A 22,988-nucleotide genomic window follows, 5' to 3' on the forward strand; every position below is an offset into this window, starting at 1 on the left:
GTCTCAGTGGGCTGTTGAACACGAGGTCACGGGTTTGATCTAGTATAATAATATACTTGTTAGGGTTTAACGTTCCAAAACCACGACATGATTGTGAGAGACGCCGTAGTGGAGGGCTCCGTAAATTTTGACCATCTGGTGTTCTTTAACATGCATCTAAATCTAAGCACACGGGCCTCTAGCATTTTCGTCTTCATCGAAAATACGGCTGCGCGGCCGGGATTCGATCCCGCGACCTGTGGGTCAGCAGTCGAGCACCATAACCACTAGACCACCGCGGCGGGCATGGGGTTCGATCCAGAGAGGCAGCGTCTGTGCCTTAAAGGGACCCTAAAGTGAAGCAATTAATCAGTTTATACTGACAAATTATACTCTGAAAACTTCTATCGTCCTTAATTTCACCGTCATTGGCTCATTAATAGAAGATAAAATCAAGGTCAAAATTTCATTTTTAAGTTTAGCTCCGAAATCTCCGCAGTGGCGTCACGGATTTCACAATGTTTTATTCGTATTTCGGTCGCAATGGCTCAACGAAATTTTCTGAAACTTGGTACGCTAAGTCTCTGGCCTCCTCAGAGGACATTGTATTTCACATTTACGATTAGGAAACTACGTAGGCCGCTTTTAAAATCTATGACGTCACGGCGATTGGTGCGGGAACTTCAAGGTGGCGTCGCCACCGGCATTTTCTTTTTGCGCGTTTTCTCGCTTGCCAAGCGTCTTCTCGCAGCAAGCGCGGTGATTTCGGTATTGTGAAAGAGTGATTGATTAATACGAGATACATCGGTTTTCTCTTTAGTGTCCTTTTAAAGGGGTCATGAAGCACCCCTTGGGCTGATTGAAAAAACACATCCTGCGGAAAGCTGACACGGCTATGAACTGCTCTGCCAAATATTACAGTCGTGCGCGCCGCGTAATGGCCACAAGCGGAGCGCGAAGTTGCCGTTTCCCCACGCACCCTCTTTTCAAACAGAGGCCGGTTCTCACTCTCGTCGGTGGGCGGGGCGTCTGTCCGCTGTACGTCGCAAAGACATAGCATGATTATTGGCCGATAGCCGACGTAAATCGAGAGCGGCGTTCGGATCAGATGCGCTTCTTGCCGCGGAATGCCGCCACTTGCCGGCGCCGCACTCGCGCAAGCGAATCACAGCGGGAGAGCGATCGCGTTTCATGACGCGCGCTGGCGTAACTTCTTTCCCCCATGCCATCCCTCCCTGTCTAGCTTCCAGTGCGCTCGTCGGCACGAGAAAAGAGAGAAAGCGCTGGGAGCGTGCGCCAAACCCCCGTAACTCCGCTGATTCTTGACAGATTCGAGAAATTTTTGCGGCAATCGATTCGGGAGGCAGTACACTCCGATACTGAGGCCATTAGATCATTACTTGGAAAAGTGGTTCATGACCCCTTTAAGAGGAGCGAAACGCATCTAGTCACTCGCCACGTGCATTTCTTTTCGACGGTTCTTTTTCTTCCTTTTTTTTATGTTTTGCATGCGTGGTAGTGCCTAGTCGTGTGCTACTCTCTCATGTGCGTGCGTCCCATGTGGGCGCAAGGTTGTTAACTGAAGTTAGCGAATATGGTTAAAACAGAAACGACTGTCGCCTTTTCCCTGACACAGCAGAGCTTGCAGCTTTCTGTAGAGGTGGAGACCTTCCGTATAATGACATCTTATGTTTCCACGTGCTATCACCTTCACAGCATGTGGTGCCCTCCTCTCACGTTGATTGCTGCTCTCGTATGCGCGCCGTTCCTGGTGCTGTAGTTAGTGTAGCAATGAACGCTGTTTTACGTCGCTGTCCTTGGCGCTCTTCGCTCTGCATTTGCCACCTCAAAACCATATCTATATAACCAGTTACCAAGTTAAGAGTCAACCTGCGCTCGCGTCGCACGGAATACGTGTATACAGGAGCGAACCGTAGCCTCAGCTTTTTCGTAATGGGGAAAAAAAAAGGGCTCGGAGGCGCGAGTCGACGTTGACCGTGTTTGACCACGCATGACGCGCTATAATGACGCCACTCGCGCAGAATGAAAATTGGGTCGAGGGGTCCGTTTGTTGCGCCCGGCTTTGCACGCAGTATGCAGAGCGGAAAGAAGCTAGCCGCCGCGCCTGCAGCATCGGCTGAGTTTTGCCGGCAATTCGGGGATGGTGTGTCTCGTCTGCAGACGCCCCTTTTATGCTCGTTTCCTTTTTGGCTCTGCGGATAAAGGCGGCGATGTTGGGGCGAGGGACGAAGGGGTCATTCCGTGTTACAGTTCCTTTCAGGGAGAGACAATTATTCGTTGGCGCTGTTTGCATTTCGAAACATCGCTAATGGGCTCCGCGCGGAACTCTTGGTGGAATTACTCGGCACGTGCCTCATTGAAACGCGATGGGTCGCAAAATGAAACGCAAACACGGGTCGTTAAGGCTCTATATACGCGGAAGGGGGATGGTTGGCTCGGTGGGCGTAGAGGTAGAAGGGACCATGACGTGGCTGTCGACACCTCTCCTTCTCTCTTTATTTTGCTCAGATTTCTTTTCTGGAAACGAAGCGCCGCGGTTTCCCTTTCTTTATGTCGTTATTATTATTATTATTATTATTATTATTATTATTATTATTATTATTATTATTATTATTATTATTATTTAGGTTGCGTTCCATGGCGGCCAGCTATTTGATCACGATAGAACATCCGCTCCATGTGTACTCATCCTTTCTGCCAGCTTCAGTCACCGTGATACGCCTCTCTAGGCCGGGCTAGTAAAAGGGATTAATTACGTGCGGCTAACTTTTTTTTTTTATGAAACAGAACGTGCGCACGAACAAAATTTCAGAGGCCGCTAATTAATTCCCAGTGCCATTCGGGGAGACTAAAATGTACCTCGTTAGATCTTACGCGTGCCGCATCAATCGTGGATGTCGTCTGTGCCGGACTGGATGATAGATAAACTTGGGGATGTTGCGGCATGAATGTACATTCGTAGCATAATGGAAACTTTTGTTAGCTATAATGAAAAACGTTGGGTGCTCTATGCGTTTCGTCAACATAGTCTCCACCGACGTAATTGGGTATCAGAGCAGCGATCGAGCGCGTGATCGATAGTGTAGTGTTTTCATTTTTCGTTAGTTTTGTGAGCTCGCTTTTTAAAAATGTACCGTGCAATTAAAAAAAAAACGGCTTCAGTATATAAAGCGATTGCACTACTTCAGCTTCGTGTGCAACTGCGCTCGCATGATTATCCAGCGATGCCCGCTCCGGGTGCTTCTGACCCAACTGGACTCAAGGCCATTTTCTGTAGCCTAACTTCTATATAGGACCGTGGACGTGTGCCTCGAAGGCGAAGAAGGCCACGGAAGCGTTGCTGACGTACTTGAAGGGACACTAAAGAGAAACAATGAATCGGTTTAGATCGATAAATTGTGCTCTGAGAACTCTAATGTCGTTAATTTCGCCACCATAGATTTATTAATAGAGGAGAACATCAAGTTCAAATTTTCATTTTTAAATTTCGCGCCGAAATCTCCCCGCGTGACGTCACAGATTTCAAACTGCATTTATCGTATTTTGGTGCCATTGGCTCAACAAGATTACCCCAAACTTGGTATTTTAAGTCTATGGCCCCCTCAGAGGAAAATGTACTTCATTTTTACCGATTAGGGACTACGTAGTCCCTAGTAGGCGCCGTCAAAACATGTGACGTCACGGCGAATGGTGCGGAAACTTGAAGGTGGCGTCGCCACCGACATTTTGTTTTTGCGCGCTTTCTCGCTTACTAAGCGTCTTCTCGCAGCAAGCGTGGTGTTTTCGGTATTGTGAAAGAGTACTTTACTAATATGAGACAAATCGTTTTGCTCTTTAGTGTTACTTAAAGTCAACAGGACTGTGCGACCGCCTGTAGTCTTGATGTGCTGCCACAAGTGCGCGCGTGATTCTGTCCATGTTTCTATTTTCGCCCCCTTATCCCTCTCGCCCACTGCAGGGTAGCAAATCGGACGTGCGTCTGGTTAACCTCCCTGCCTCTCTCTCTCTCTAAGCTGAAGAGGCGGACATTTTTTGAACGTAATGCTTTTTAATATTTTTTTTTCCGCCACGGTGGTACAATGGTTACGCCGCTCGGCTGCTGACCCGAAAGACGCGGCAGGGTTCGATCCCGGTCGCGGCGGTCGCATTTCGATCTAGACGAAATGCTAGAGGCCCGTGTACTGTGCAATGTCAGTGCACGTTAATGAAGACCAGATGGTCGAAATTTCCGGAGCCCTCCAACACGGCCTGCCTCATAATCTTGCCGTGGTTTTGGCGCGTGGAACCCCAGGAATTCATTATTATTATTGAGAATTTCAGTCGATGAGTTGGAAAGGTCGCGTTGACGTAGAAGTAGCTGTCAGGCTCGCAGCCGTTACGTGGTACACGTGGTCCCAAAATGTACTGAGAAATGGCCGTTGCTGTCATTTCGTTCTGCATTGGTCGACAGTGAAACAGTCGCGCAATTTACCGAACTATGACGTCGCTTATCTCAAAACTATATGGCTGGTTTTAATATTTCTACGAAGTGGGCATGCCCTGACGGCTCACCGGCTTCCATTCACCAATCGCAACACGTACTTTATTGTAATTATTGAAGCATTATTTAATTGAGGTCTCATAAGTGACGTAGCACGTCGGCAGGATAACAGGTGGTCATTAAGGGTAACTGACTGGATTCCAAGAGATGGCAAACGCGTGAGGGGGAGACAGAAAATTAGGTGGGTAGATGAGATTAAGAAGTTTGTAGGTATAACGTAGCAGCAGAAAGCACAGGACCGGGTTGATTGGCGGAACATGGGAGAGGCCTTTGCCCTGCAGTGGGCGTAGACAGGCTGATGATGATGATGATGATGATGAAGTGACTACTTATTTCAAGGGTGTTCTAATAACGAAACGTCCGACTCGAATACGAATATTCGATAAAAACTGTGTTGGACTATAGAATCGAATCGAATATTCTTAAAATTTTCTAGCTGCGAAACGAAATTGTCACGTATGAAAAGCTTATTTACATTGGCTCATACATATACGCAATATCCGTTCCAACGTATGTGTATATGGCCAACTGACGAGTGTGACCGCTTTCGACTGTTTATAGTGCATCTTGACAATGAGTACGAAACAAGACGTCACTTGTTGCATGTATGGTACCGTGTGCGCTGTATGACTGCGCGTTTGTTGTGAAGGAGTGAGTAAAGCGCTCGGCGATTGAAACTCGATACTCGGAGCGCGTAGCTGCTCGCGGTGAGGGCGAGAGCGTTCTCGGTTCATGACGGAGAGCTGTAATCCTTCGTAACGCACGTTCGCCTGCTCCAATGGAGCAAACGGGCGTACGTTACGATTCACCCAGACCTCTCCAGCAGAATTCTGTACTGGTGGAATACAGAACATAGCTCGTACAGGTAGATAATAAATTGTATGTGAGAAGGACGAGTCTTTACCGCATAGTATGTATTTCGTGTTCCAGACATTAAACGAGTCCAGAAATGGACAGAACGATGTAATTCCGCTCTCTCCCACAGGCGATTACGGAAAAAAAAAAAAAAGGAAGACATGTAATGTCCGAGTTCGGACAAAAAAGAAAGAAAAACGCAAGGGGGCCTTATTCGCTCTCTTCCTTATGCTGTGGCAGCAGCTTAAAACTGGTAGGAAACGCTGGCAGCCCGTCGTGCATCGCAGACGGCGTGTGACCCTTGCCTGCGACGGTGCCGTCGTTTTGAAGTAGCTTGCGCACGCCCACCGACAGGGTCTCCGCCCAGTGTCCTCGAGTGCGCACCTCGCGCGCAGACAATGTGTGCGCGCGGCCCCGACGCCCTGGCCTCGCCGTGAAAGTTTCCGCACTGCAGTCGTCATCACCGTCGGCTTACGAGAACGGAAGCCCAAGACGCGACCCGTCGGGGAAGGGGGGGGGGTGGCCAATGGCTCCCTTCCTGCGCTAGAACAATTCGGGCCGAAAATTTCGCCGCGATTCCGAACGAGCGCGTCGAAATGGGTCAGAAAAGCGGCCCGAAAGATCTCGCGGCTGTTTTTTCTTTGTGTTCTGCGAGGGAGCGGCGGACGGTGTAGCGGGCGGCGCGGTCTTTCTCAGGGATGAAACAGTGTCGTGAGCCGGGCGGCAGTCTGCATGCTCGAGTGACCGGCGGCGCCCGGGCGGCTTCCTGCGCGAAGGGGGCTGGTATGTGTGCAGGGGGGGAAGCAGCGGCGGAAATGCCTCCTCCGTGGAGGAAGCAACAAGTTGCAGCCGGCCGGGGTGAATGTCACCGCGGTGGCCGGCCACGGGTCGGGCACACGGTTGCTGCCCTGGGATTAGGACGGGCCCCGAGTTCTTTGACCCAGCCTCCCCCTTTCTTGCTACCACTACCTAATCTCGTACCGCGCGCGAGCACACACGCTGGCGGCAGTAGATTGCATCGTGCGGGCATCGTGGGGACGTTCGTCACTAATCGTGCATGACGCGCGGCCTGCCTGTTTTTCTTGTCCGCCCGGGTCGCGTTACGGTCGCCGGCTCCGCGTGCGGGGCTCCTTTTGTTTGCGGTATCGAACGGGGATACTTTTTTTTCGTTCGTTGGCAGCCAGACCTGCGGCGGCGGAAGCCATGCCTCATCCAGTCCTTCAGTTTCATTTGCATTGTGAGCTAAATCCAGCGACTGAACTTCGGCGTACGTGTGTCCTTGACGTGGTACAAGGGCCGAGTTGGAGAACATTCTCAGGCGCTCCTGCGACCTTTCAGCCCCCCCCCCCCTCCTCTCCCCGACCCATCCCTCCATGAGAGAATGACCGTCCGTAGCCCTATAAGAGGCCAGTGGTCGGGTTAGTTGCAGCGTGTTATACGAGAAATGCACACACGCCCCCTTGCGTACGCAGGAAAGGCCCGCCTAAATTTCACTGGCACTTGCGTGCGCAAGCCTTACTGAACGTTTCGGCAAGTCGCTCGCCTCTGCAAGTTTGGCGAGCGATATCTCGAAACTTGCTAGTCCCAGGGCACTTTGCTACACTTGTGAACAATATGAGAGAAAGAACAGAATTTGTTTTTCATCAACGATTACTCGTAATATGTGTGGATTCAATGGATTGTAATGTGACGCCTTTTTGTATTTAACATATAACTTTCCTATTGAACGTACGTAGTTGGATTAAACACTAATGCTGGCGAAGTGCGTTTATAGACCCTCTTGAAAGGAATTTAGCTGTTCCGTTTCATATTGCTCGAGGGGTTACATGCTTCTGGCAGGATTTAAGTTACGTTACAGTAATATTTCCCCTAAAGCAGTTAGGGAATTAATTACGAATTCTAGTTAATTAGTGATCGTCACACAGCTATTAATACCAGCTGCCGCTAGCAGTTTCTTGCCAAAAAAGCAACGTATAATCTCCACTGCACTTTGGACCGGCACTTTCATTGGTGGAGTAAACGCACTTGACAAACGCGCGTGAAGTTGGGAGTCAGTCGATGAATGACGAACAGCTGAACGTATGATACGTATGTGTTCATCATCCCTTATGGACTCTAGCAGGGTTGCATCTCGAGTTGCAGGGGAAATGCGCACTATAGCTCGTTGGGTTTTAGCGACTTATCACATTGTATGTCACCAAATCATTCATGTTTTCTTGTCTTCGTCAAGCGAAATTTGCTTTTTCGCACTGCTTCACACGAGCAGTGAGACAGCAGCAATGCGTTGTGCCCTGAAGCTATAGGCTCGAGCCTCAGCCAATGCTCTGAACATTGTCGACTGAGGCGTACACTTGGTCAGCTTTTTCTGGAAAGGTCAGCGAAGCGAGAAGCCTTAGGCGTGACACTTTTCGCAGCGCCGTCCTTGAACCCGCGGCGGGAAAGGCGCGCAGGGAAGAACGCGGCAGCGGCGGCGGGCATATCCTGGATTGCGAAACGTCGGCTGCTTCGAGGGACGGTATTGACTTCTCGCTTGGCTGCCGCTGATGTATTCGGCGAGCACTGTGATTGAGAGCACGCATCCATCACCGCCCACGGCCCGAACAAACGGCTGCCGAGCCGCCTCGGGTCTGGCGCGTGCGCACGCAACTGCGAAAATCGGCTCCGGCGGTGCGACGCGATCTGCTCTTGTTCCGCTGCGCCCTTCCTCCGAGAAGCTGCGCAAACTCGCGCCGTTTTTCGGTTCGCTGGGGCGGCGGTGCCCATCCGTCCCATCACCGTCAATGCGTTTGTGTACCCACCGACTGTACGGGAGTGCAGTGCAAAACGCGGCGGCGTGTGCGCGCCTCGACGGTGGCACCACCACCGGATGTGCAGAGGCTGTATGAATAAGAACGCGCTTACGCCGGTGTCAAGTTAGTCTACATATACCAGCTAAGATGGCTTACTACAGTGGGGTGTGCGATCACCGTGTCGGCCGGTGCCGCTGCGCGCTTCAAACCAGAGTATAGATATTGTGAGAAAGCTTAAGCGCCTGCGACCGAATAGCCGCCACTTGCCCAAACGTGAAAGCACGACTGCATTCATGTTCGCGACTATATTTTTCGAGGGACATTACCACAATCGAAAAATTCCTCGCTGCCAATCTCGTCACCGAACACGCGCGTTTTAGTTTTCATCCGTGCTTCTTGTGCAATCATCTCCAAGCTCTCGTGCGTGCTCTCGGGTTAAGACGAGGCACGCGCGCCTCGAGGTGTAAAAAGAAGCGACCGAGATGGAGTTTTGTTCCCACCACTTTTTGTTCGGTTCTTGGTTCTTACGCGTGCGCATAAATTCTTCCTCGGCACTTACGGACGAATTCCAGAGCCTTTAGGTGTCCTATTCGCGTCCGAGCTGCGCATATACAACGCGTATGCGAAAACACCCGTCTCGAGAAGCGTTCTTCATTGCTGCCTGGACGAGAGACCTCTCGGCGCGGAATTTGGGAACGTATATAGTAGGCCTTCACGCGGCTGGCGAGGCACTGGCTCGCCCTTACATGATATGACAAATTGTTCTGCTCATATCATTGTTTGGCTGCAAGGGGCCGTGTGACCACTGGTGGCTTCTGCTGCTCGGCTTAAGTGACGTCGTTGCGTGAGTGCACTGCATCTTTATAACGAAGAGTATTTATGAATTACGTTATCGTTTTTTTTTTTTTCGTGCCAAAAGCAAGATATAATTATGAGTCGTGTAGTAGCGGGAATTCCGGGAAAAATTTTCTCTCCAGCGTTGTTCACTGCATGCTTAGAAGAAGTATTCAAACGACTAGATTGGGAAGAAATAGGAATAAGGAATAACGGAGGACATTTGAGTAACCTATACGGTTTGCAGACGACATGGTGCTCTTCGGATGCACTCATCGGAGTGACCGCAAAGCGGGCACGGGAAATGGCCTTACCATCACCAAATGCTGCTTGACAGCTGCAAACAAGCGTTTGTTTCCTGGAGTAGCATGTCAGGCGAATAGCCAGGCAAACATCTTCAGCTTTTCATTAAAACATTTCTCTCTCGTTTCTTTCCTTTGTCCCTTTTCGAAGGGATGGTTGCATGAGCATCGATGCACCCCTTATCGACGGGCACAGGGTGTTTGCTCCGTGCACTGCCGAGTTTTAGATATATTCTTAGCTAATCGTTATTTGGGGGGCGTGTACGCTTTGCGAGCGTTGATTTTGAGGGCAGCGCTGTCACCATCACTCACTTTCGTCCACCGCCTAATTATCTGTGACTCAAGCTTCCCCTCAGTTCGCCCAAATCGTAAGTTGTTTGGCGATTTTGCCTGGGGACGAGGCACATTAGCGTATATATATATATAAACGGAGATAAGATGATAAGACGATGTACCGGCAGTTCCACGATGGCGAAGCTTGTAAAGTGCGTTGGTACTGGTCTAGGGATTGCCGGTAGTACCTGCCGATGCCCCGCCCCGATTTTTTTTTTTTTGTCGTTGTTGATTGTCGTCCGACGCACATGTGACATCAATAGCAAGAATGTGAATGAACAGTGTGCGCGGTTTAGCTGCAGCGTTGCACAGTGCTTAGCCGCAGTAATGGTACGCTTGACACGCATCTCGAGTGTCGCGTGTTAGATATGAGAAGCGTTCTAGCAGTGCTGAGCGAAAAGAGAAAAGCGTCGTCGTCATCACGACCGGCTTTCACTCGTGCTGTGCTCTCGCGGCTGGGGAGTTACGTGATCGTGGGCGCGCATGTATACGTGTCATGGCCGGCTTGACATCATTCGGGCTCCCTCCGACTGCCGTACTTTCAAGGCCTGGAGGGGCAGTAGGAAGTTGGTCGCAAAAGCGGAAGTACAGGGGCTGTCGCACGAACGATTATGCTTTATGGCAAGATGATGCAGTCGCTCCCTTCGGTGTGTTTGAATTAAGCGCAGCGAAAGAGAAATGAAAAGAGACGATTTGCTTTCCTTCGCCAGTGCAGATGTTCGCTTGGTCGTGGTCCCACGCGGAGTTGGGGTCGTTTCTTGTAAGGGCAAAAAGGCCGGTTCGAGTTTCCCTGGAACGCAGCCAAGGGTTCCCGGTCGCTCGAGCGGTGGAGGGTTGGCTGTTGCGTTCTAAACAGGAACAATCCCCGGGGGCCGCCGGGCTCTTCCTCCGGTCGGCGGCTTTTTGCGCCGCCCCTCACGAGAAGCTTCGGGGGGATAATCTGGCCGCTTCTGCTCGGAGAGCCAGCGGTGCGTCGCGCGCACAAATAAGTCCGCCCGGCTGCTGACGACGCTGTCGCGTGCCGAAAGGCGTGCACAAAGCTGGATTTTCTGCAAAATGACCGTCCTTTGCTTACCTGTTTTCCTCTGCTTTCTTGAATAATCGCAGAATCCCTGGGTGGGTGCGCGTGTGTTTCTTTCGTCGCGCGCTTCCGCCTTCTCTCGAGACAGTGGGTAACCGAGCTTTGCATCGGCGACAACTTGGCTCGTTCCGCCGCCAGCTTCCGAAGCGTGCGCGTGTCAAAGACCCCATTGGCCTTTCGAGAGAATTGCTTTCTTTTTCTTGCAGCAGAGTCAAGCTTCATGCATGTTTCACGCAGAAGAATTGCTGTCTGGGCAAGTTGGAATTGGTTATGCATCTTTGAAGCGGGCGGCGCAAAAACAAGGACAAAAGAAGGGCACGACACACCACAGAGCGCCTTCTCACAACTAGCTTTATTAGAAAGAACACTCACTATTTAAACCTTCGCCAAGTATCACGTGCTCTTACATCAGTGATAGCCGGGAAAAAATAAAGACGGAAACATGTGCTCCTGTAAAGATTAGAAACGGTTGTAAAAAACGATGATCACATGTACACTTTTTTCCTATGTGATGAACCGATTGAGGAAAGAAATTTCATCGGTCATGCAGTGCTATTGAGGGCATGCTTACACATAGACTGCCTTTTTTGTTAATGTGATAAGCCTCAACAATTTCTCCAGTAGCTTGATTGTTATGTCTGCGCTCTGTGGTGTGTCGTACCTTTCTTTTGTCCTTGTTTTTGCGCCGCCCGCTTCAAAGATGCATGTTTCAGGCAGCCAAGTTTCACGAAGGTGCAAGCAGGGAACTCAAATAAGATACTAAAAAAACGAGGCAAGTGAAATACAGACACTTGGTCACCCAGTAACGTGACCAGTGTTGTAGACGTTACCGAAAGAAAGTAACTAATTATGTTACTCCTTACGCTAACAAAAAAGGAACGCGTTACTGCCCTACGTAAGCTACAACAAAAGGTAACGCGTTACCGTTAACGTTACCGAAAAAAAAAATATAACGCACGTTACTTTTGCCGTTACTCCGTGGTCAGAAATTTGAATCAGTGCATCTTCGCTGCAGGAACCCACAGTAACAATGACGTCAAGCTCGTATTTATATTTCACATAAAACATCTAGCCCAAACAACGATTTTACATGAAATACTGACGCGAATACTTTGCACAAATGAGCCGGACCTCAGCAACATTTTAGTGACCTATGAAGTCGCCTGTGATAGCTAAGAAGTCTGTGGCGCATGGTAAAGCCATTTTTCTCAATGTGACATTAAAAATTAGATTTCATCATGAACGCTATCCGCAAAGAAAACATCACTCTCAACAAATTTTCAGTAATTTTGAAGGCGTGCTTTGGTGCTAACAAGACAAATGCTCGAATTTGGTAGCCACAGAGAAATGCTAAGGCGGCTTAGTTCCACGAAAAAAAATATTTGCACAAACATGCAGTTTTTTTTCTATGAACCTCTATAACTGCAAAAATTGCGAGTGTTTATGTGAAGGTGTTCAAGGTCGGCCTCGTTTGCTCAGAAATTCAGTTACTAGAAACGTACACCCACATTTGCAGACAGGAAGGAGCAAACTTCATTTTGAAAACGAAGTCGATAAACAGCGCTATAGCGTTGCAGAGACAACCTAATAACTACACCTTGTGGAATTTAAGCAACTGCTGCATTCCAAAGCTGTCCAGTGCTTGCCACACTTCTTCATGAACACGTCCGCACCTACGCTACATAGGCGCTCGACGGACGCATTGGATGGTACTCCCATTGTCAACGCCTGGCGGGCAGCGGTCCGCCGCTGCGACAAAAGAACATCGCGGTGCGCCTACGAGGCGAATGAGTTTTGAATAAAACTCCTGGGAAAATTGGTATAAAAAGTAACTAGTAACTGACCCCTCACGTTACCGAAAAAATGGTAACGAAGTACGTTACCCGTTACAGTTCAATGGTAACGAGTACGTTACTAAGTTACCGAAGAAAGTAACGCGTTACCTGTAGTGCCGTTACTTGTAACGCGTTACCGCCAACACTGGACGTGATACAATGTTCTGTATCAAGCAATTCCATGCACTGCGAACGCTCCAAAAAAAAAAAAAAAAGACGGTAGATCCCACGAACTGTGGGAATCGATGTAATGCGAAGCAGCCAGCAAAGAGCTGCATACATCGTCTTGTATGTCATTGAGGAAAATGCGTGTCATGGTTTTCATGTTAACTCCTATTATTTATGTTCGTCACACAGTAACGTCGCGCAATACCAACTTCGGGTAGATCAAGCTAGCGAAACGGCCGCCAGCGCACCATGAGCGTGGCACGTAAGTCATGCTGTACATGACATGTGTGTCATGACTTTCATGTTACCTCGTGTTATTTATGTTCGTCACACAGTCACGTCGACACATACCAATTTCGGTGTATATCAAGCTAGCGAAACAGCCGCCAGCGCACCATGAGCGTGGCACGTAAGTCATGCTGTACATGACATGCGTGTCATGAATTTTATGTTAACTCGTGTTTTTATGTTCGTCACGCAGTCACGTCGCGCAATACAAATTTCGGGGTAGATCAAGCTAGCGAAACGGCCACCAGCGCCCCATGAGCGTGGCACGTAAGTCATGCTGCACATGACATGCGTGTCATGATTTTCATGTTAACTCGTGTTATTTATGTTCATCACACAGTCATGTCGGAAGATACCAATTTTGGTGTATATCAAGCCAGTGAAACGGCCGTCAGCGCATCATGAGCGTGGCACGTAAGTCATGCTGTACATGACATGCGTGTCATGATTTTCATGTTAACTCGTGTTTTTATGTTCGTCACACAGGCACGTCGCGCAATACCAATTCCGGGGTAGATCAAGCTAGCGAAACGGCTGCCAGCGCACCATGAGCGTGGCACGTAAGTCACGCTGTACATGACATGCGTGTCATGATTTTCATGTTAGCTCGTGTCATTTATGTTCGTCACACAGTCACGTCGCAAGATACCAATTTTGGTGTATATCAAGCTAGTGAAACGGCCGCCAGCGCACCATGAGCGTGGCATGTAAATCATGCTGTACATGACATGCGTGTCATGATTTTCATGTTATGACTTGTCATTTATGTTCGTAATACAGTCATGTTGCGCCATACCAATTTTGGTGTACATTCGATTAACCAAGCGACCAGGAGAGCACAAAGTCGTAGGCGGCTAGATAGATAGATAGATAGATAGATAGATAGATAGATAGATAGATAGATAGATAGATAGATAGATAGATAGATAGATAGATACGCTCAAAGTCGCAGAAGTTCGCTAAGAAATGCTTCGCATTTAATAAATCAACGTGTCTCTTACAAGGTACCGGCAAATCCCGGACTGACGTAACCGAGCAGCCGCCTATTCTGCGCGCCCGCCCCGCTCGGTTTCAATATCGCCATTGAAATTCGGTAATGAATATCTCAAAGTACGTGCAATTCTCTTGGTTTCCAAAAAGCGTTATGCCATAAATTGTGACGCCCTACAACTTTTTCATCTGTTTTTATTAATTATATTTTATATTGAGATCAACAAGTGCTCTCAAGTTGATATTAATTAATATAATTTAGAAAAACATTGTTAATTGGTATTTTCAATGCAACCTTAGCTGTGGCTAGCAAGGTATTTCAGCCTCGTCGTAGAGTTCGCGTGCGAAGACGACAAGTGCCTCAATTTTATTTTAAAAAAAGTATATATATATATATATATATATATATATATATATATATATAAGCAACAATAAAGCAACGAAAAACGATGCTTTATTGCCAACGTTGCTGCCGGGGACCGGCCTTCGTCAGGGCACACATGCATATGACTGTAATGCGTACGTCTTAAATAAGGACATGGCAGGGGGCGCCCCCATTGTGCATATTCACTGCTAACAAATTTTTACACAGAGGCATTCACTGTGAACAGACAGATATTCAGACATGCGCAGTTTTTTATGCACAATGGGGGCGCCCCCCGCCATGTCCTTATTTAAGACGTACGCATTACAGTCATATGCATGTGTGCCCTGACGAAGGCCGGTCCCCGGCCGCAACGTTGGCAATAAAGCATCGTTTTTCGTTCGTTCGTCCACTTCACTTGAGCGTCTATAATTCTACCGAATCGAGGAACACCTTCTATATATATATTGCAAAAAAAAAAGAAAAAAAACTGTATATTTGTCCGCAATGCAGCACCGCAATGGAGCATGGCCGAATGCGGGCTTGTCTGCTGAAGAATTAGTCAGCATATACCTTTGTGGCCGTGAACACTGTTGAACGGAAGAGGGCAGACTCCAGCGGTTAATCGCCGCGAACAGCTGAGTAATGGGGCCGTTGTTTCGTGGCTCTACTCCTTTCCAGCTCCGCTTATTTTATGCATCGCCTGGTGTCTCCTGAGAGCATGTTACCTGCAGCTGCTTTTTTGAGGCCTTCCGTCTTTTCAGCCTCGCCGTGTCGAGTCGAAACCTGTGGGTATTCCACCGCCTTTCGGCCCAGTATTGCAAGCGCATTCTTTTTATATAGCGGCATACTGCACTGATAGCATCTAAGGTCTCACAGGAGCCGTGTAGACAACCCTTTATTCTGCGGAACCCGTGGAATCTGCTCAACCCGTCACGGGCATGTTTAGCCCATTTCCCAGCTCAACAGCTGACCGCAGTCGTAGGCGGATGTGAAATATTGCCGCCGTGCAACAGATCGAACAGCTTATTGCCGCAGTGCCATTCGAAATGATGTCAACGGGCAGTGTTTGTTTCCTTCTTCGGTGTGATGAGGCGGCATGAATACAGCGCTGTCTCTATCTGAGTAAACAAAAGAAAGGCGTGGCCCCATGCACCACCGTCTGTAGCGCTGTATTCTTTCCAATGTCTCCTCGCGATGTAGTACTCGCTATGCATGTAAACTGCCCCCTTCTTCATCTGTCTCTTCTTCTGTCGTGGAGACGGATAAGAGACGCCCCTGTGCGCACCTAATAATGAAAAAGGGGGCTTGATGGTCGGGCGATCCCTGCTCTGGGGCAACCGTGCTCGTTAGCTGCTGTTCTTCGTCTGATCGCGGGCGTATTTCACGGTTTCCTCTCTCGGCGTCGTCGCCGGGAGGGACGGCTGTCGACGGCGGGTGCACTAATCATTAGCCGAAGGCGGAAGCCCGCCGAGAGCGAAGCCGGAACTGGCGCCCAACAAACGGCCGCGCCGAATCGAGCCGCCGGTGGTAACAAAGACGCCCTCCGACCCCCACGTGCTCCAGGGCGTTATAGGCGCTGTTTATATAAAGTTGACTGTATGCTATACCGCCCTGAAGACCTGATTAGAAATTCGTTTTTGTTGCAAGCGCACCGTTTTCTGAATGAAGGTGCCAATAGTTGCATTATAGAGACGCAAAACGGTAGCAATATTCGGTGAGATGGGTCCGAAGGGCAGTCCACGTTCTTTTCTTGTTTGACGGCGTTTAACGTCCCAATACAACTGTGATCGACTCCGTAGTTCACTTGGCGCGACCCCCCCCCCCCTTGAATGTTTTAAATTTAGGTGCACGTTAAAGAACCCCAGGGGGTCGAAATTTCCGGAGCTCTCCACTACGGCGTCTCTCATAATCATATCGTGGTTTTGGGACGTTAAAGCCCAGATATCATTGAATGTTTTAAAGTTTGCTTGTGTCATACACGCAGACATACGAACACACACCGGAACAAACCTCCCATCCCCCGGTAAAACTTCTGGCTACGCCCCTTCCGTAGTCTCAGGATTTTAAACCAACGCTCGCTTTACGAGTGCTTTTACATGTCGCCTCCACTGAAACGCGCTCGCCGAGGCCAGGAATCGAACCCGCGATTTCGGGATCACTGGCGTTACGCCTTTCTTGCTAACCTAATGGGTTAGGTTCATTGCAGTATAGGTAAGCACATTAGAGCTAGTTTCATTCTCCCACTATTATACCTCTGGATTAAGCGCTTGAGCAGTGTATACGTGCCGACAGAGCTTCATTACTTTAGTCAGTGTGTACCATGTTGAGACCAGTTGCGTCTGTCACGGCAGCCTGAACACTTGATACCCGATCGTGTTGGCTCGATGTATTTTTCTTGATTTTTTGAACCTACGATCTTTGAAAAGAGGGTCGTTGTATACAGTTATACTAACGTGAAGGTGGTACGACTGTTTGTCACAGTGTACTCCCTGGTTAGGTGCTAATTGGGATGCTAGTGACAGTAGCGGCAGTGACATTATACTTACTTAAAAAAAAAAAGTAAACGTTATACCGGGCTCACTTACCAACTTCGAAACATGTAGCCAACCGCTATCCCAAATACATGACGATTACCAGTACTGATGAGGTGGGCACTATTTGGTTTAAAACCGCTACTTCTATATTAAGTCGACGCAGTGCATAACAAGGCAAGATAAAGAGGCGCACAACGAGGATAGCACTTTTTGTTGATTCGACCAATTATCGCTGCTGGTCGTGGACAACACGGTGCTACATTTCGGGATGTATATGCATGCGAGTGGATGACACGTGAGCGAGCACAGATACAGAACACATTTATCAGGCCACGCTTCTCGGTTATGAATAATTTCGGGCGCATTTTCTGCGTGCAGCACTTAGGGGAGTATATGTTGTACCGGCGAGTACGTTTTATTTAGAGAAATATAACAGTTATGGACCTAAATTTCTGCGGCATACTTTTGCATACTTGTGCGCCATCGCACATGTCGGTTGCTCACGACATACTGAAAGAAACTGTAGTTTACTTAAATTTTCTACGAGACCCACATTGCGGCATAACGTACAGTGGCAGAGATGAAGTAGCACTGTGCATTAGGTTCTGTGCACCTACATTAGTCAGTATAGGTATAGTAAATGGTTGATCAGTCAGTTGTTAGCTGCCGTAGTTACTATCTTTTTACTATTTTCTTTTAATGTGGTAGTATAAGGGGGCTCGTACGTATATATTATACCGCGAGTCGACAATTACTTGACAAGAGCAGCTTGTTTGGGATTCCACGCCGTGAAATCACCTCGCGTGTCGTGCCATGTCGTTCATGTGCGAGCAAGGCTTGCAGAGGCGCTGAAAGTCGTCCGAATTCAAATCAAGATGGGCCCTTGAAGGCCGCCGGCTTATTAGATAATGGCGGCGGCAACAGATGTGGACTGGCGGGTCCGAATCGACGTCCCGATCAGTATGCTAAGTATATGCAGCAGTGACTGAGCCACCGTCGCGCGACACAATGGCCGCGTGGTCACACGCCGTCCCTCTTCATTCACTCGACGCAACTTCCCTTCTCTTTGGCCCGAAATGCCGGATTACCGAAGGGAATGCGCGATAAAGGGCACTTGTCCGCTGCCGACTCGCGTTGACAGGCGGGGCCCGTGAATGCATTGCAGTTTACGAATGCAAACGTAGATAAATCGAATTAGGCCTGATGCGGCTGTGTACGTGCGTATGACTGGGGGAACAGCAAATGGACTCCGAACCCCGCATCCTCCGACGGGGCGCCGCAGAGGAAAGAAAGCAGCGCGGCCGAGACCAATTGGCCGCGCCTTTGTTGCCCCGGTCTTGAAAACAGTCAATCTCAGTAAAAGGTTTCATTTAGTTTCTGCCCGTGGCCACGCGCGCGAAGGCAACGCCGAAAGCTTCGTTCGTTAAAAGAATGAGTTTTGCTTTTTTTTTTTTCAAGATTGATGAATCGGCTGGGCGCCGTGCCCGCGGGGCGCTCCCTCCCTCCTTCGTTCTGCGTAAGAAAATAGAGCAGTGCGCGGCTGCGGCGGTTTTTTCTTTTTTATCTACCCTCTTGTATATATGGAGCAGCTAGATCCGCTCTTTTGTGCTTCTGCGCTGGGCATACATAGCGGATCCGCTTAATAAAAACGAGGCTGAATATTTCAGCTTTCGTCGTTGGGGTCGGCGAAAAGGCTTTCTTATTGATTCAGCGGGTTATATATCCAGCAGTGATCGATTACTGCATCCAGAGAGCAGGCATGCACGAGTCACGGGAGAACTTCACGCTGGTCAGGCGGCTGCGAATCAATTTGTGCCAGCTGGTTGTTCTTCAAGTTGCCTGAAATCGGCGAATGTCAGAGCCATGGTTTCTGCGTGTTTGTAGCCCAGAGCAAGACGAGGCGCTGTGCGGCGATCGATTGTGGACAAAACGTGGCAAGTCTGAACTCGTACGCGCTATAAATAATGCGGCTTTGTCGCGCGGTTTTGCGGACTTTTCAGTCGGGTACTTCGAGGGATTCGAACCCTCGCATCGACCGTCCACCGAGATGCCCGCTTTTGTCGCTCTCGTGCTAGCGCACAACTTGAGCAGCGTGCTGAACTGTCCTGGTTGGCACTCGAAGCCAATCGAACAGCGTAAAAGACGAGCTAACAATCATTCTTTACTGCATATCAAGTGCAACATTCTTTTCGAAGGACTGGTTTTCTCTAATACTTGTCATCTGACGACGGCATGCTTCGTATTACGAGCGTTGAATGGGCTGTAAGAGGCAGGAGGTATTTGCAGAACATTCCACGTCTCTGCCTAAGAATCGTAATTTACTGTCAGAAGTGAAATCGGCAGTATATGAAGTACTAAAGAGGTGATCCCAGACCAACATACGTCAAAAATCTCTCCTACAAGTTTCCTTTGGTCGATATGGGCAATGTGGTAGAAAACTAACAAGTTATAGTATAACATTAGGGCGAGGCACAGTTTGCTGCACTTCATGTTGGAGGTGTCCACGAAGCGCCTGTCATAGCGCTAATAAAGGGGTCGCCATAAATACCGCGATAAGCTTCATCCTATGCACACGTTGGTAATTCTCACGTTGGATGTGAAAGGTGTAACCTTATCGCCAACTGAAGTTGTTGGTTGGCGCTGTCTGTCTGCACTATAAATACGCGTTCTGTCGTTTCCTTCAAATGAGCACTACGCGCTTCCTCGGAACTGCATTTTGGTGTTTTCCTGGGTAACTAGGGCCGTTCTTCGTGACTCATTCAAAGTTGTTTCGTGAATGTCGTTGCTTTTTTGACAAGATGCCGGGAGGCTTACATCGATTGCTCAGTGTGTTCTTTCTTGAAATGCTTCTCTCGTGTCTGTCAAGTCTAAGTAGGACGACTCAAAGTAGCCTCAGCGATCTATCTTTGAACACTTTGTGCAAAGCGAAGGTATGTAATTCACGAGCAAGGCACACAATCTGATCGCCGCTTTCGCCGTTTCGACGCTGCTTCGAGATTACAGGCCCGACTAAGAGGGGCCCAGCTTTTCTTCTTCTTTTTTTTTTAATTTCAAATCGTGCCATAACAACAGAGATGACGGGGCACCTTTTATGCCCATCTGACGTATTCGTGACGTGGCGAGCATCGCCTGTCTGCTGGCGCGTGTGCAGTGCACTTCTCAGCTGCCGTGCAATCGGTGGCCCGCATCAGCGGAAACGGGAGAGGGCGGGGGTTCGAATCGCGGAACCGGCTGCCTCCGCTCCCTTCTTGCGTGGTTGGCCGGAAGTCGGAAACGCCGTATCGCCCGCAAGCTGGAGTGGGTACTCTGCCGTGGGTGTCGCCATGTGCGCACACCGAGCTGCCGTTCCGGACCGTGTGCCTGTCGCGTGGTTTTTTTTTTTTTTTTCTTCCTGAAGTCGTCATCGGGCTTTTCTCGCCGCGTGTGACGATCGTTACCTCGATGCCAGGGGTTTTTGTTCCGGAAATTATCCTCCGCGCCTAAAGAAAGGGCTACTAGTCCGCTTCGGTAATTGCTCCTTCGATGGATAATGTCGCTTTCTTTTTTCCTTCGGGTGCCACCTTGTCCGCTTTTAACATCGAGCGTTATGCCTTTCTGCATCGAAAGCACGCGTGAGCACGCACCCGTCCGTCTTCCTCTTGGGTGACATTCTCGATGATTGGAAAGAGATTAAGCGCCAGCGGCGTCACCAGGTGATAGATTAATTTAAGGGTCCTGGTGTTCAGAGGTATAGGAGCACCTCTCACTCGGAGATGTTTGCTTATTCTGCCGTGGCTTTCTGGCTCTGTTCAGGCTATGGCATGACTGCGCTTGCTCCCGCTAATTGATGCACCCTATACACCAGGCGAGTGCGGGGCTGTTGCCGCGGGAAAGCAACAACAACAGCGCGCGCCCTGGTTCGGCGGCGCTACGTGCTTTTTTGCGCTTGCTTATCGTTGTCGGCCGGGCCTGCATGGTCGATGTCGGCGATAATACACAGAGGAGAGACGCGCGGGACCAATCAGCGCGCTGCCGCACCGACCTCAGAAGCCCAAGTAGCCAAAGAAAAACCGCGGTTCCCGGCAGGCAGCCGTGAAAGCTATAGCTGGCTGCGATTGCTGGGTAACAACAACGGCAGCTCCGTGTTTCCCGCGCAGAGCGGTCGGCCTCCTCAGGTCGCATCTCTTGTTGACGTAATGAACCCGGTGGGACGCAGGAACGATCGAAGGCGCGTAAGGTGTAACCGAATAGGCGGTTGGGTTAGGGATACCCGGGTCACGACCTGAATTTTCCGACGCCGGTCGTCCGAGTGACGCTTCGTGAGAGAGCACAAGATGATGTATCGAGAAGGCTTTGTGCACTCCTTACCCACATGCATGTTTTTGTTTGTTGCATTCATTTTGCTGCTCGTGGTGCGTTGTGTCTGCCCATAAAGTCTCGCACTGTGTAACTTGCCTGCCGACAGAGGCAGGTATACACGCTTTAGAGCCAGTCCGTATAGCTCGTGACTCCATCTGACAGATAGATGAGATCGTGCCAAGCGCAGTCGCCCTGAGATTAGCGTCTCGCGAATTTGACTGTGACAGCTGTACTTCATCTAGATTTTATGATGTTCGTCATTATTATCACCGTCACCTTTTTGTTGGCTGAAGTCGCCAAGAAAGACGAGCTTATCCCGACCAAGGATTCAGTACCGAGTTCGCGAAGTGTGAGCTGTCGTGCTGTTATAAACTGTATTCGTGACAGCCGAGACAGCTCTTAGATGACACTAATGGCTTTTATTCGAGCCGCTTTCTTATATATATATATATATATATATATATATATATATATATATATATATATATATATATATATATTTCTTTTTTTCATCTGGCGCACTCGCGGCTAGACCGCGATCGAGATGGGCGACAAGGGCGAGTCTGGGGATCTGACAAAAGAAAAGCTTGACGAATGCTGAAGTGGGCCAGCGTATTATTGTGCACAGCTGTGCGAGTATATTATATCGACTTTGAACTGTTTCTGGCTATAAACGTGGCTGTTCAGTCCTTCTCAATTTTCTTTGTAATTTGAAGAAAATTTCAGACAAACAGGAAGAGGAAAACGAACACGCGTTCACTTCTAAGCGGTGAGGTTCATTGCTGAGACATCATGTGTGCAAAACTTGATAAAAATAAAGCGAAATGCTATCTGTCCAAGAAAGCGCTCTTTGCGGCCGAGCATGCGTGTCAACGTTTCCCCACGATAAGAACAACATTTGTGCTGTGTGCTGTGGCTTGCTGCACACATAAACCACCTTCCCACACCATATGCGCAACCTCTCTGGTTATGCGTATGCGGTCGTCCCGGCGTATTTTAACGAGAGTCGAGCGTTGCAGTGTGCTGCCGCACGTACTATGTCATTAAAGCACTGAGAAACAATTTCACGTACTGCTGCTGCATTCGCGATGGCGGTCGTTTCAGGAGCCTCCCTATGTGACGTGGCCTTTTGTTTGTGTGTTCGCAATGACCCGCACCAGTCGGAAGTCAGCGTCTGTGTCCTTGAACAACAACAACAACAACAACAACAACAACAACAACAACAACAACAACAACAACAACAACAATAATAATAATAATAATAATAATAATAATAATAATAATAATAATAATAATAATAATAATAATAATATCCGAACCCGTCACGGTGGTCTCTTATGGTGCTGGACTGCTGAGCCGAAGGTGGCGGGATCAAATCCCGGCCGCGGCGGCCGCATTTCGATGGAGGCGAAATGCTGGAGACCCGTGTGATTAGATTTAGGTGCACGTTCAAAAACCCCAGGTGTTGTTGAAATTCCTGGAGCCCTCCACTACGGCGTCTCTCATGATCATACGGGGGTTTGGGGACGTATAGAACCTCATATACAGTGAAACTTCGGTGATACGATCACAGCTCATACGAATTTCGGGGTGATACGAATTTTTCGTTGGTCCCGGCCAAGGCCCATTGGCCTCAGTGTAATGGAGTACGGTAGTTGCGAACCGATTTTCACCCAGTGACGTTTGATACGAACGTACGCTACCACTCAGGTTCGAAGAGGTGCTGTCCGCGCT

This window comes from Rhipicephalus sanguineus, chromosome 1 (assembly GCF_013339695.2).
Source record: "Rhipicephalus sanguineus isolate Rsan-2018 chromosome 1, BIME_Rsan_1.4, whole genome shotgun sequence".
Taxonomy (NCBI): domain Eukaryota; kingdom Metazoa; phylum Arthropoda; class Arachnida; order Ixodida; family Ixodidae; genus Rhipicephalus; species Rhipicephalus sanguineus.